General features: G+C 42.5%; 1 protein-coding gene across 6 annotated transcripts in view; it reads right to left on the bottom strand.

Annotated features, from left to right (window-relative positions):
* The window catches only part of LOC127454854 (tetraspanin-18-like), a 66,449-nt gene extending 54,667 nt beyond the window's left edge, over window positions 1-11,782 (bottom strand). For 3 of the 6 annotated variants that reach the window (XM_051722327.1, XM_051722346.1, XM_051722364.1), the window contains exons 1-2: window positions 11,581-11,782; window positions 8,595-8,675 (exon numbers count right to left, since the gene is read on the bottom strand). The gene's annotated coding sequence lies outside the window, so the exon portion shown is untranslated. The remainder of the gene's footprint in view (window positions 1-8,594; window positions 8,676-11,580) is intronic. The other 3 variants (XM_051722337.1, XM_051722354.1, XM_051722370.1) reach the window with 1 other exon arrangement.
* Window positions 11,783-14,227: the final 2,445 nt, after the last annotated feature.

The raw sequence follows: 14,227 nt of genomic DNA, 5'->3' as shown, positions 1-14,227 counted from the left end.
TCCACGGTGTCTTCCCCTAGGGAGGGACACCCCCCGATGCAGACACTTATGGCTCCCAGTCAGTTAACAAATTCCACTCTTTTTGGGGAGAAAAGAGAGGGAAAGAGGCCTCGGCTGGTCTAGCCTGTCCCTATAGTCAGGCAGTTGACTTGTTCCTACTGTTTTTGGGGAGAAAAGAGAGGGAAAGAGACCTCGGCTGGTCTAGCCTGTCCCTATAGTCGGGCAGTCGACTTGTTACTACCGTTCGACGCTTATAAGAGCATTGAGGGAGGTTACGTGACGGCCTGGTGTGCTGGCTATGAGACATACAGCGGTCTGCCCATCACACACCACCAGTTCACGTAACACAGTTCAGATAGTTGTAGCGTTTTGTATAGGGATCCCTAGTGTCACTACATCAACACAACGTCGAGTGAGTGACAGTTCCCTGATGGAGGGAATGAGACGTTGTGTCCCTCTTGCCACAACGCTGAACTACCCGCTGAAATGGCCAGGACATGGTCTCGGCTCCTCAGCACAAACCTGAATGAGTGGTTGCATATCAGCTCCTTTTATACCTGAATGTCCGTGGGAGTGGCATGCAAATTCCACTAGCCAATTCTCATTGGCTTTTTTCAAAAAATCAGAGGTGTTTTGGGCTCCCAAGAGTGACCCCTATTGTCACTACATTGACACAATGTCTCGTTCCCTCCATCAGGGAATGGATGTTACCTAGTTTGCCTATTGTGATGAAAAAAAGTGCCGCCTCATGCAGGAAACACTCCAAACCTGAAGTAGGGGAGAGCTGTGGCTTTGCGTAAGCTATTCATTGTCAAGTGTCAAAATTACTGCTATATTATTCATGATTAAAGGAAAAGAAATTCAATAATGATTTGGATCATTTCATGTTCTCTGCTTTTTCAATTCGCTTAAGTCGTGCTCTTAATACCTGTTCTCCTGATTTTTATGCTATTTGATTCTTTTTATTTAATTTTTATACATTTTTCTCAATGTGTGTATTACTTTTTATTCTTATTTCATGTTCTTAATTGTTTTTTTGTTTGTTTTTCACGTATCTTGTATTTTCTTTAAAATGTACAGTATATGTAAAGCACTTTGAATTGCCATTGTGAATGAAATAAATATATAAATAAACTTGCCTTGCCATGACAAAGTTAATAAATGTATTTTACTGACATAATATTTTAGTTTATCTTCGATTTATTTTAATTACATCAGATACAGTTGTTGGAGGGGGATTTACGCTGTAATATGGTCATGTTACAATGTGCCCCGCACCTGTTTCAACGTGCCTTGCCATTTCACTTTCATTATTTGCAGGTAGATGGCGAAAAAAGTACAAGCTGTATTAATAAAACAAGACCACATATTTGTACCAGACATGTGTAAAATTATTGTGAATGAAGACAAATACTTTGAACCCCAAGTGCATTTACACAAATTTAAGAAAACCAAAAAGTGTTAGTTCGTGCCCAGCTCTCCCCAACAATTTTTTTTTTTTTTTTTTCGAAGATGAATTTGTAAAGATTAATGTAGGCTATGTAAAAATACAGTAGGTAGGCTAAAGACCCCCTTACATAAGAAACACAACCAGATACAGTAAACTTTTGGCAGTTTTGTAATGACTTTTGTATAGCTTTTTAGGTGACAAGTTTGCCACAGTGCTTGCAACCTTACGACAGGCCAACTGTTTGTTCATACATTTATTTTCTTAACCTTATAAAGGGCAAGAACATAACAATACAGAAAATCAATTTATTGCTATTTTCCAACACATTAGGTTCCATATAAAAAATTTCTGTTTTTCTCCAAATATAGCTTTTAGTTTCAAATTTACAGCTTGAAGAATTCATGATCGAAAAGATGACAATTGTCTCGATGCTTCTCAATGCTTACTCAGCGCAATGCATACAATGTGCATGTTACTAATACATTTTATTGTAAAGTATAAAAAGTGCTTAAGGCATACAGATAAAAATTGCAGTGCTAGTCCAAAAAAATCAAACAAAATTACAAAACTATTCACAAAAACAGTTAACATCAAACAAAACAAAAATGATCTTATGAGCTATTTATAAAAGTAGGCCTAAATGCAGGAATATAATCAATAAAACTGGCTATCATGCATATCTCCCTACCAGGGAGACTACTCGCCATCCGCGCAGATGATTAAATTAACCGTCAGTTTAGTTTTACCGTATGCAATTTATTTGTTTACAAGAGGATGAAAGAGCGGCCTTCTCGAGAGAAAACACATGGTTAGCAGTAAACTCAAGACACTGTACATTAGACGTCACATCATGATGTCACTTTGGTCTTTATACGATTATCCAGGGATTTGTGAATGCGAGCACAGATTACAGGAAAGCACTTGCAGTGTGAATGAACAAATTTTACAGTCCCAGAACGGTTCCCAGAACGTCTTTTCCCGGGATTAATGCCGGGATCTCTGTGTGAAAGGGGCTGTAGATGTACAAAATTAATTGTCACTTGGAAATACATTTTGTGTGTACTGAAACTTGTACTTGTCATTAGCAGAGAATTCAGGAGAGCCCAAAGAACACTGACTGCTGTCGGGGGTTTTGATTGCTCTTTTCCCAATTTATCTTGAGACCGAGACCTTGGACATGTTGGTCACTGTCTCCATGTCCTTCAGGACTTGGTGGCGAGATGGTGCACAAATCAGCCAGTCGTCTAGATATGGCAGGATTTTCAGGCCTGCAACCTGAAGAGGACAAAGGGCTGCCGACACTACTCTGGTGAAGACCCTTGGAGAAAGGGAAAGGCCAAATGGTAGCACCTTGAACTGGTAAGCTTTACCCTGAAAGGTGAAGCGGATGAACTGTCTGTGCTCTTGGCAGATGGGTACATGGAAATACGCATCTTTTAGGTCTATAGAAGTGAACCACTCGCCTGGTTCTATGGATTCCAGAATTTGTGCTGTGATCAGCATCTTGAAGGGTAATACTTTTACGAACATGTTTGTGGAGGTGAGGGCGCGGTCGAGAGCCTGTCTGGGGAGAATTGAGAGAGAGAGGAGAGAGAGACGGGCTCGCCGACCCCGGACATGCCATCAACTGGCCCTCAGCTCGCTGTCCTGCTTCCGTCTGCGATGCCGGGCGATGGCACTGGACCCCTCAGCCGTCCCTTTCAGTTGCTAGTTGATGCAGTGCTCCAGCGCCACCGGATGAGCACTCCCTTGGCACAAAAGGTTTGTTTTCAGCAACACCACACTGACACGCAGATACACACAGACAGCTTCATGTGTCTCTCTCTCCTCTCTCTCTGCTTTCTCCCTTTCTCCATTCCCGCCCCTCCTCCCTTTCTCTCTTTTTACTCCCAGGCATGTGTGGGGGACGGATCCGGAGACAATCCTGAAACACTGATGCTCTCTCCCTAGAAATGGGGGGGGGCTTAGGTCACAGGCCGGAGAAATCCCCAACCTGAGTTTGGCGATGAGGGTATATGGTGAGCAGGGCGGGGCTGAGCGGCATCTGGGCAGAGCAAGGCCAGGAAGATAAGTGGCGAATTACTTTCACCTGCGTGCCACACCGGTCTCGCGTTCCAGTGAGGGGTGGCGGGAGTACTTAAGGAGAAGAGACAGCGGCAGACAGGAGAGAGATAGACACAGGTATGTGGAGGTGAAGGCGTGGTCGAGCGCCCGTCAGGGGAGAATAGAGAGAGAGAGGAGGAAGCAGAGATGAGAGTGAGAGGAGAGAGAGACGGGCTCGCCATCAATGAGTCCTCACCGCTGACTGAGGATCGCGACGCCAAGAGAGCGCTCATCCGGTGGCGCTGGAGCACTGCATCAACCAGCAACCGAAAGGGATGGCTGAGGGGTACAGTGCCATTGCCCGGCGTTGCAGACGGAAGCAGGACAGCGAGCAGAGAGCCAGTCAACGGCGTGTCCGGGGCCGGGGAGCCCGTCTCTCTCTCCTCTCTCTCTCCTCTCTGCTTCCACCTCTCTCTCTCTATTCTCTCCAGACGGGCACTCGACCATGCCCTCACCTCCACAGTGTTTTTTTTATGATTAACATATTTATTGATTCCTACATCGAACACAGAAAAGTAAAACATAAATACACAGAATCAACATTTAACTCCCACTACCACCCCTCCCCATCCCCAACCCAACCCTTAACAAACACCCCTGTGGTCACACACGAATACATACACACAAAAGAAAAAAAAAACACAAAACAAATAAAAAATATAATAATCACACACATAAACAACTACCCCTCTCTCTCCACTGTTCCACCCTGAGAACCCTCCAAGAACGCCAAACATCTGCCCCATTTCCCAACAAAAATATCCAAATTCCCCAGTCTTCTATATGACATTCTTCGAAAGCCACCACCCTCCCCATTTCTGAGCACCACTCCTGAAATGGGGGCGCTCCAGCTGACTTCCAACCCCTTAAATTCACTTGTCTGGTGATCATAACTCTGGTTAGGACCCAATTTTTTATATGTTTATTCCCTATATTGATGACCGCCCCATCGCCTAAAATACAGAGTCTGGGGCAAATAAAATTTGAGTGCCCATAAACGTCACATATAAAACTCTGAACCTTTCAACCAAAATTCGTGGATCTTAACACACCCCCAAAAAACATGGGTTGTGTCTCCATCTTCTGATTGGCATCGCCAGCAGGTGGGTGTGTCTTTAAGACCAAGCCTATACAATCTAGAGGGGGTCCAATAGAATCGATGTAAAATCTTGAATTGCATAAGGCGAACCCTTGCATCTCTAGATACAGACTTGAAATTTTTAGAATCCTAGCCCACACTCCTTCCACAAACTGTCCCGAAGTAGTGTTATTCCACAAAACAAACTCCAGCCACTAGGTGGAACCAACACAAAAAGAAACAAAAAAAGGCACCCAGTTCCTCGGACGGTCAAGTGAATGTTCAGTCAGTCAGGCCCACTTGGCTGCATCAAGAGTATCACACAATAACTTACTCATTCCACTGACGTTATGAAGGACATCGCTTGCTGTGGGCATGTAAATATGTTGTGGCCATCCTTAGTATCTATTCTCAATTTGGCCGGGAACATCAGTGCAAAAGCGACCTTCCGTTGATGTAAGAGTTTCTTGCATTCCTTAACTTTCTTGACGAATTCGCAAAGTCTGGGAACAAGAAAATGCTGTGGTTCTTCCAAGAAAGCCTTCCTTTACTCCTCACCTCGTGTAACACAAGATCTTTATCAGATGATCTAAGAAATTTGGCCAGAATTGATCGGGCCTGTCTCCCTCCATGGATCTCCGAGCCAGAACTCTGTGAGCTCGCTTGATTTCCAACTTATGGCCTGTTATGTCGAACAGACTCGGGAAGAGCTCGTCTAGGAATTTCAGCATATCTCAGCCTTCTTCGTCCTCAGGAATTCCAACAATTTGGATGTTGTTTCACCAGTTACGATTCTCAAGGTCTTCCAACTTTTCCCAGAGACGCTCCAAGTCTACCTTGGTCGCTTGCTGGTTAGCAGCTAATTCCCTCTCTGATGACTCCAGATAATCGATCCGTTTCTCAACATCCATCACTCTTGTAACCAACTCAGTGAATTTCGTCTCCATGGCAGTGATCGATCGACGTATTACAGCAAGGTCCTCCAAGTCAGCAACGACCTTCGTCAGCATCGCCGTCGTGTTCAACAGTTGACGCTGAATCTCTTTCTCCTCACTGGCCAAATTGAGTCCCAGGCTTGTGGACTGTTGCTCAGGGGCTTCAGCTTGAGCATGTAAGTGTCTTTTAATGTCTCAAGAGTCAGAGGATTTTGAATTCTTTGACATATTGTCTTCCTAGAACAGTTATGGAACAGGGTGTATCGAATCTCACCGGTTTATGACACAAAAAGTATTAAAAACTAGCAAAGTGCACAGATCTCGACATTCACACATCCGGACCCCGCATGGCGCCATGCCTGCGAACGTGTTTAGTTGTCTTAAGTCCTGGATGGGTCGAAGCCCGCTGTCTTTTTTCGGCACAAGGAAATAGCTTGAATAAAACCCAGTGAGCTGTTCATTGGTTCTTACCTGTATGATTGCTTGTTTCTGTAGCAGAACTGTAATTACGTTGGCCAAAACTTATGCCTGGACTGGGTCCTTGACCACAGTCATACAGACCCTTGAAAAGGTGGGAGTTCGCCAGAACTGGATCCTGTGTCCTCTTTTGATGGTATCGAGTACCCAAGGATCCAATGTAGTCTTTTCCTAGCTGTCCAGGCATAATTGGGAACATGCTTCGGAGACTTTTCCAAGACCACTATGCGGGGCCTCCCCGAAGTCCAGAACCCTTGGAAGTACGTTTTTTCAGAGGTGCTCCCTTAACTGAACTGCGAGACTGGCCAGTTTGTGGAGCCTGATAAGACTGCCTGGTACCTCTGTCAGGTGGTTGGAAGCCCCTTTTCTTGTCTTCTGTCGTACCCCCATGGTTCTGAACGAGGAAAGTGAGGAGGTTGGGGGGGTTGAACGCCTCTATAACAATATATAGTAGCCATATTATGTCCACTGTACCAATTCCCTCCTGCGTCTTGCCTGTTCAGCAGTATCTAGTATGGACTGGGAATCAGGGTGAAAAACCCGACCTGGCACGACTGGCATGTAAGTCAATTCTCTTCTGATGGTTTCAGGTAGAGATGTCTGGGCTAACCAGATCTGTCTCCAAGCCAAGATTGTTGAGGGCATAGAGGCACCGATGTCCCTGTTAGGCTGTGAATGTGTGAACAGGGCTGCCTCAACTAGGCCCATAACATCATGATCTTCCATATTAACCACCTTTCTCAAAATGGCTAAAACTATCGCCAGGGCATTACCTGATCGGGCTGCCCGAGTGGCAGCATTATGTGCTTGGCACTCTAAACGATTAGTGTTCTGGCATTCTCTGCTAGGACAGCGAGGATTATCCATAAGCCGATCTGGACCAAAGGTGGTTAGAGCTGCAATTTCATGCTCCACTGAAGGCATGTCCCCCATACCACTCTCAGGGGCATGGTGTATTTAAGTCAATCTTCTACAACCTGCGTTGAACTGGGGTGCAGCTTTAGGATTATTCCAGGCCTTCCTTAACATCTGAGAATAATCCTCAGCCACAGGAATGGAAGCAGAAGGCTGAGTGCGGGGAATGCCCATCCACAAACCTTGTGGTGGGGCTGAGATTGTGGCTTTCTCCTGAACATCAAGGCCCAGGATTCTTGCCACACTAGGAATGTAAGGATATCAGAGTGTGAGCTCCATTCTTCTGAAGTGCCAGACCTGGATTCATCCTCCTGGTCTTACTCAGTCTGCTCATTGCTACCATAAAGGGAATTATTGGCATGAAGTGAGATGGTATCCAACAAATCATCCTTCTCCTCCTGATATGATGGTAACTCATCCCAAGAGGAGGCTGCAGAGAGTACTGTAGGCAGTTATGCACCTACCACAGAACTGTGAGGATCAAGCTTACCACTAGGTCACACAAAGCTGCCAGAATCTGTTGTTGGTTGTCCCCCCTGGGTCCTTGGCCCGCTGAGGTTCTCACCCGCCTGTTCTGGGGTATGTTAGATTGTGCAGACATCCCACGAGAATCATCTGTAGTGTGTTCCCTCCTGCACTTATGAGAATGCCCTTCAACCAAGGTACTGGTAGAAGATAAATCTTTCTTACCACCAGATGTGTGACTACTAAGCTTGGCTCTCTGTTCCTTTTCTTGCAAAGATAACCAATCGCAGTTGCACAGGGGTTTTCAATATCATCCAGTAAGTGTTGCATACCTAAACAAGAAGGGCATTCCCAGTTGCCATCATGTGGATGCATGCCAGCCCAGCAAAAATGACATTGCAGTGAGCTCATGACAATAAGCTATGGAAAATGTCACAACTGGTATGGCTGCTTGAAAACAACACAGCTCAACTAGTGACAAATCACTGTTTATTGACTGATTTCTGGAACCTGAGTATACAAACATACAAAATCTCCAGAATAAATATTTTGATATTTTGATATCAATCAAAGTGCACAGGTTAATTATTTTACAGATAACAATAACACTGTTATTAAATACTCACCTGTAGTAATAGGATAAATGGGCTGCGACGAATCACTACCTATTAGTTATCCTCTGGTAATTTAGTCTGCAGACAGAACTCTTCCAGAATATAAATTATAATATCAGAAAACAATTCATTTGGAGGTGTATAATCAGGAAAATTCTCCTATAGTTAGCTACGCATCTATTCTGCACGCGAACGCACAGTGGAAAAGTGGTAACACCCATCCGCTGTGAACAGCAGACAAACAGGAAAACACAAAATCCTTCTCTAAACTGCAGTTAATTTATAGGGAAGCAGAACTGTCACTGTTAAATGAAAAACAAAGTCTGCAAATCAAAAACCATCCACTTTGTTTACAAAGTGTCAGGAACACAAACAACTAATATTAGTATATGAGTAATATTAGACACCACCATTGTGTCCTTGAGCAAGGCACTTAACTCCAAGTTACTCCAGGGGGATTGTCCCTGTAATAAGTGCACTGTAATTCACTTTGGATAAAAGCATCTGTCAAATGCGTAAATGTAAATGTAAATATTAAGAATAAAAAATATACTCACCAATATGTTCACTTCCAAACGAAGCGTCGAGATAATAGAAATGAGGGGAAATCCACTGCAATCCTCAGGGACGTGAGGCACCTGCACAAAATGTGAAGGATTGAAAATGCGATTCCAGGGGGCCTGGGTAGCTCAGTGGTAAAATACGCTAGCCACCACCCCTGGAGTTCACTAGCTCACTAGTTCGAATCCCAGGGTGTGCTGAGTGACTCCAGCCAGGTCTCCTAAGCAACCAAATTGGACCGGTTGCTAGGGAGGGTAGAGTCACATGGGGTAAACTCCTCGTGGTCGCTATAATGTGGTTCGTCCTCAGTGAGGCGTGTGGTGAGTTGAGCGTGGTTGCCGCGGTGGATGGCGTGAAGCCTCCACGTGCGCTATGTCTCCGTGGCAATGCGCTCAACAAGCCATGTGATAAGATGCGCGGGTTGACGGTCTCAGATGTGGAGGCAACTAGGATTCGTCCTCCGCCACCCAGACTGAGGCGAATCACTACACGACCACGAGGACTTAAAAGCTCATTGGGAATTGGGCATTCCAAAAGGGGAGAAAAAAGGGGAAAAATCCACAAAAAAAAAAAAGGAAAATGTGATTCCTCCTTTGATAGCGTTTAAACACAAGCTACCGACCCGGTCTCAGATGAGGCGATAAAGGCAAAAGGAAGTGGTCACCTTATCCGGATGTTTATATAGTATGCCTACTCCTTAAGGTCAGTCACCTGACTTTGTTGACATTAGGTCTCAAGGTTAAGCAGCAGAATGGTGTCATTCAGGATAAGACCGTAGTGACGGTCTGAGTGAGGTCAAAACAGATCTGCGTTTGCTGCTTCAACCAACGCTAGGTGTGTGTACATGACAGGTTCTTGAAGGGGTGGGGTTAAAACTGACTAAAAACTTTTGAATATTGGCTTAACTTTTGAGCAGTCTTATCAGCGGAAGAGCAAGTTTTGACATTTTGATTAAAGATTACGAGGCCAAAAAAAATGTAAAATAAAAAATATGCATGGATGAATCATTCACAATAAGACCAATAACATGCATTAAGCAAATTAATAGGGTCCGTTTTGATTTCATGCTGACTTTAATGATAATTAGGTAACCGTTATTATGAAGTAAACTTTTTTAAATCAATGAGGCACTCAAATCTCCACTGCACATTGTGGCTAACAATGCCCTTTAGCCTTGACTATATTCACAATACAGCATGGCCCCTCGTACCGTATTGCTTCAGTAATTGGCTTTACAGGTGTACTGATAAAGACTTTCACTCAAGTGGTGCACCTACAGTGCTGTTCTGCTCCTCTCTACCCTCTGTGAGCCATGAAGCCTGAGTAAACCCAACAGATTTTGACATTGATGGGTTGTAGAATGGACCTAAACTGCCTGAGCAAATTTTAAAGAGCCATTGTTCTGGATAGAGATACTGTATATACACGTGATAACTGTTTCAAGGTATAAACAGCAAATGCACTTCGAGAAAGTTCTTTGTGCTGGCATGTCATTCCTTCCTCAGCCCTTTTTTTCTCTAAACAGTTAATAAACTTAATCGGTTTAATCACTGATGGGGAATCAGGTCTTGACTGAGACTCTTTCAGACACTTCACTAATCCTAATGTCTCCAAATCAGCCGTTCACCTGCCAATCAGCTCCTCCCTAGTGCGACTGCTTCTTTAAGTGGCTTTGCCTGTCTTAACCAAAGCCAGAGGATGAATAGCAATAGAAATCAGGGGATAATGGCTCTTACTGACTTAAAAGGGATTTTCCCTGACATCTTTCTTAAATTTATATGGCTTGTAGATCTCTGGAAGCAGGGTTTAGTGCCAGAAGTGTCATGAATAACGGTGCTCAGAGGTAATACTGAAGAACGTGTGTCTGAAGTTTTGCATATTTGGTTTCATAAGCGTGAATATTACTTAAAAAAAAATTGCATTGTTGATGGTACACTTTCTGAATCTTTTAATAATACAGATAAAGAATTAGATTCAAAAAGTTCTTAGCAGTAATCAAAGGTATGTTTTAATGTGTAGAAAGGCAGTGTAGAATGCCAGAATTCAGATGGTCACAATAATCCCCAGTAGCATGTGTGAGCTTTGGCAGCTGCCATGTGTAAGATGCCATTATACCAGTTAAACTATGTAAGTTATTTAGACTACCTACTCTATATATTCATCATCTATACCACTTTAAAAGGACGTCCAAATTCCACATGCAGGAACTCTCACTTTGTTCAAACTCATTGCAGTGATGATACAACCTGTAAATATCCTCAAGTCATCACTAAGTTGGCTTGACGTTGGACGTTCGATATTACATATGATTGGACAGTTTATTTTTAATAAATATGAAAAATCTAAAAGGTTTGCATTATTGCTGACAACTAGCTGAACACATTGGAGTTGGTTTTGTGACTGTAGGTGATACGCTTCTAATGCTATTGAAGTTAGAAATTTGTACACCAATGTCGTATGTAACTTTACAGACGGTCCCTAAATTTGCCATTATTTCTGAATATAGTCAAGCCAACTTTATGGCAATTAGACATTTATATATCTGTGTGGCTACTGTATGTGAGATGCTCATATTAAATTAAAAGCACTGGACACCATTCCTAATTTAAAATCTTCTAAGAACAAGCTATTGTCAATACTACAAGACTACAATTTTGTCATCTCATGAACAAAAAATAAAAAGTACACATTCAATAGAATGTCTATAGGAAAGTAAAACTTATTATTGTATGGTCTTTCCAAACAAACTTCCCTTGTGGAATAATCGCTTATGATCATTTTAGTGAAATATAATATAAACACAATTTGAAATGTCTCCCTTCAAGGTAGACATACAGACATATCGGTTGTTATTTTATGATCTGTATTATATGCCATATGTCAAAATATGGGCATGACAGCTAAGAAACTTTAAATATCCTCAGTATTATGCGTCTCCGCTGTGCATTCAGCATACTGTGATGACTGTTTTGATGCACTTACCGTGTTTCGCGCTCTCCGAGCGTTTAAGTACAGACGAACTAAGCGAAAACTCTCTTATCCAAAAATATGAACACGTCCTTAAGATTCATTCACTTGCTGTGTGTATCTTCGTCCCGTTTAATCATTCCTTTCGTCGGAGCAAAACATTTAGCCGCACTGACTGACTGTACTCAACACTTCACTGTCCTGCTCGTGCATCTGTTCAGACATACATTGACCAGGGGCGGATACTATACCATCACGCCTCTTAGCATTATTTGTATATTCCACAGAGTGGTAATGAAATGTCCCACATTCGTGATAAAATATCAGTGCTATTATATATTTTTAAGTAAAATAAATAAATACCTATTATCCCTGCTGGGAATAAAACAGCTCAAACAAGCCTACTGGATAGCTAGTCTGGCCACCCAACCTGATCAGGCTGGTCAGCTGGCTGGTTTCAGAGGGGTTTTGGGCACTTTTTTGGTGGTCAGAGGCCAACTGAGCACCCGCTTGGCCAAGATATGATTTTTTTAGACCAGCTTAAACCAGCTTTGACCATCTTAAAGTAATAGTTCACCCAAAAATGAAAATTCTCTCATCATTTGCTCACCCTCAAGCCATCTAAGATGTGTATGACTTTCTTTTTTCTACAGAACACAAACAAAGATTTTTGGTAGAATATCTCAGCTCTGTAGGTCCATACAATGCAAGTGAATGGTGATCAGGTCTCTGAAGCTCCAAAAAGACAATATAGTTAGTAAAAACATAATCCACCAGATGTCGTTTAACCAATGTCTTCTGAAGCGATCCAGTTGGTTTTGGGTGAGAACAGGCCAAAATGTTACTAATTTTACACTGTACATCATGACAGCAGTCTCCTTGGGGATCATGATTTCAAGCTCTATTACACTTCCTAGCTCCATCTATCGCTCTGTGCATGCGTCAAGCACTAGGAGGTGTAATCGAGCTTGAAATCGTGATTGTGCCTAGAAAATGTGATGGCAAGATGTACAGTGAAAAAGGAGTGATATTTGGTCTGTTCTCACCAACACATATTGCCTCAGAAGACATTGATTAAACCACTGGAGTCATATGGATTACCTTTATGCTGACTTTATCTCCTTTTTGGAGCTACAAAGGCCTGATCACCATTCACTTGCATTGTATGGACCTACAGAAATTAGATATTCTTCCAAAAATATTTGTTTGTGTTCAGCAGAAGAAAGAAAGTCATACACATCTGGGATGACATGAGGGTAAGTAAATGATAAGGGAATTTTCATTTTTGGGTGAACTATCCCTTTAAGACCAGCCAACCATCTTAGGCTGGTACTAGCTGGGTATTTTAAATGTTATTTAATTTTATTTGTTTTATTTATTTCAGCAGGTATCTTAACACAACAGGAAAATTACTGACAGTGTATCAAGCAAATCTTGCTGATATGTTCTTGCTGATAACACAGTCTTCATTTTAGCACCCATGAAACTGTAATGAAAGGATTCTGTCAAATCAAAATACTGCTCAAAATCAGTCCCAATTGTGGAGCCACAACATAGCAGTTACAGGATGTGCTCATGATAAATGTGGTTATCCCAGGGACAGATATGTGAGTCAGCCTCACTCTAATAAAAGTCTGTAAAAATAGGGCCCAATATGCCGTGTTAATATGAAGGAATTTTTTTGTATTCATTTTTTAAAGGAGTTTTACTAGTATTTTGAATTACGCATTGCATTGTAGGAGCAAGAACCCCCACTAACTGTGAAAGGTCCAAGAGGCAGGGGCGACACACGCTGGTCATTGGACTCTGTCAAATTTCATTCGGATTTTGGAGTTGGAGAAACCTTTCTCACACTTCTGTGATAAAAATCAAGAATTTCATTTTTTTAAACTAAAATGATGTACGAAATGTTAAGGACATAGCTCAGTATAGTTTTTGTTGGAAGTTGTTCAGCTTTTGTTAACCCCTGTCTACCATTACCAGATAAGCCAGGAATATTTTGCAGACTCATTTTGAAATTATTTACATTTAACCATTACTTATACTTTAGACGTTAGTGGACGTCAGGCAGATATAGGCTTTGCTAGCCTCAATTTTAGCCTCAGGCAGTCTGCCCAAGGACCGATACATGTAGGTACAAATGCTAACGTTAGCCGTCTGTTTCCGCACCAGGGTTGCAAAAGTTGGGCCTGCTAGTTAGCTAATGCCAGTTAGTGAGATAATGGGCTGCCGTGGCAAGTTCTTCTACTATATTAACTTCGCCAACATAAAGTTTGGTACTGTATTGTTAAATGAACTGTTTAAGTAACATTTACTTAGTTGCTATCTGGCTTGATTGGCAAATTAATTTCGGACTCAGCACATTTATCATCACATGCATATCGTCACACGTTGAAAGATTTAGTTGATATTCATGGAGGTACCCTGACTGCGTATGTGTTACTGTGTCCTCACTTTGATTAACTTTTGATTGTTGGCAATGCGGTTTTATGTAATGCTGAGCGGATTGTTTAGGTCAGTTTAATGCCTTCAACAGTCAACAGTGGTGGTGGTGCTGACAAGATATATCTTAGTATTCGTATGATGATCTTGACCTGAAACAGCTGAGTCAGGTGAGGCTGTGGTTGACTGCTGCTGGCCTAGCTCAGTTGTTAGCCTAGCC

Source organism: Myxocyprinus asiaticus, chromosome 2 (assembly GCF_019703515.2).
Source record: "Myxocyprinus asiaticus isolate MX2 ecotype Aquarium Trade chromosome 2, UBuf_Myxa_2, whole genome shotgun sequence".
Classification (NCBI taxonomy): Eukaryota; Metazoa; Chordata; class Actinopteri; order Cypriniformes; family Catostomidae; genus Myxocyprinus; species Myxocyprinus asiaticus.
The sequence above is the reverse complement of the archived record's forward strand: the minus strand, read 5'-3'. Positions and strand labels throughout refer to the sequence as shown.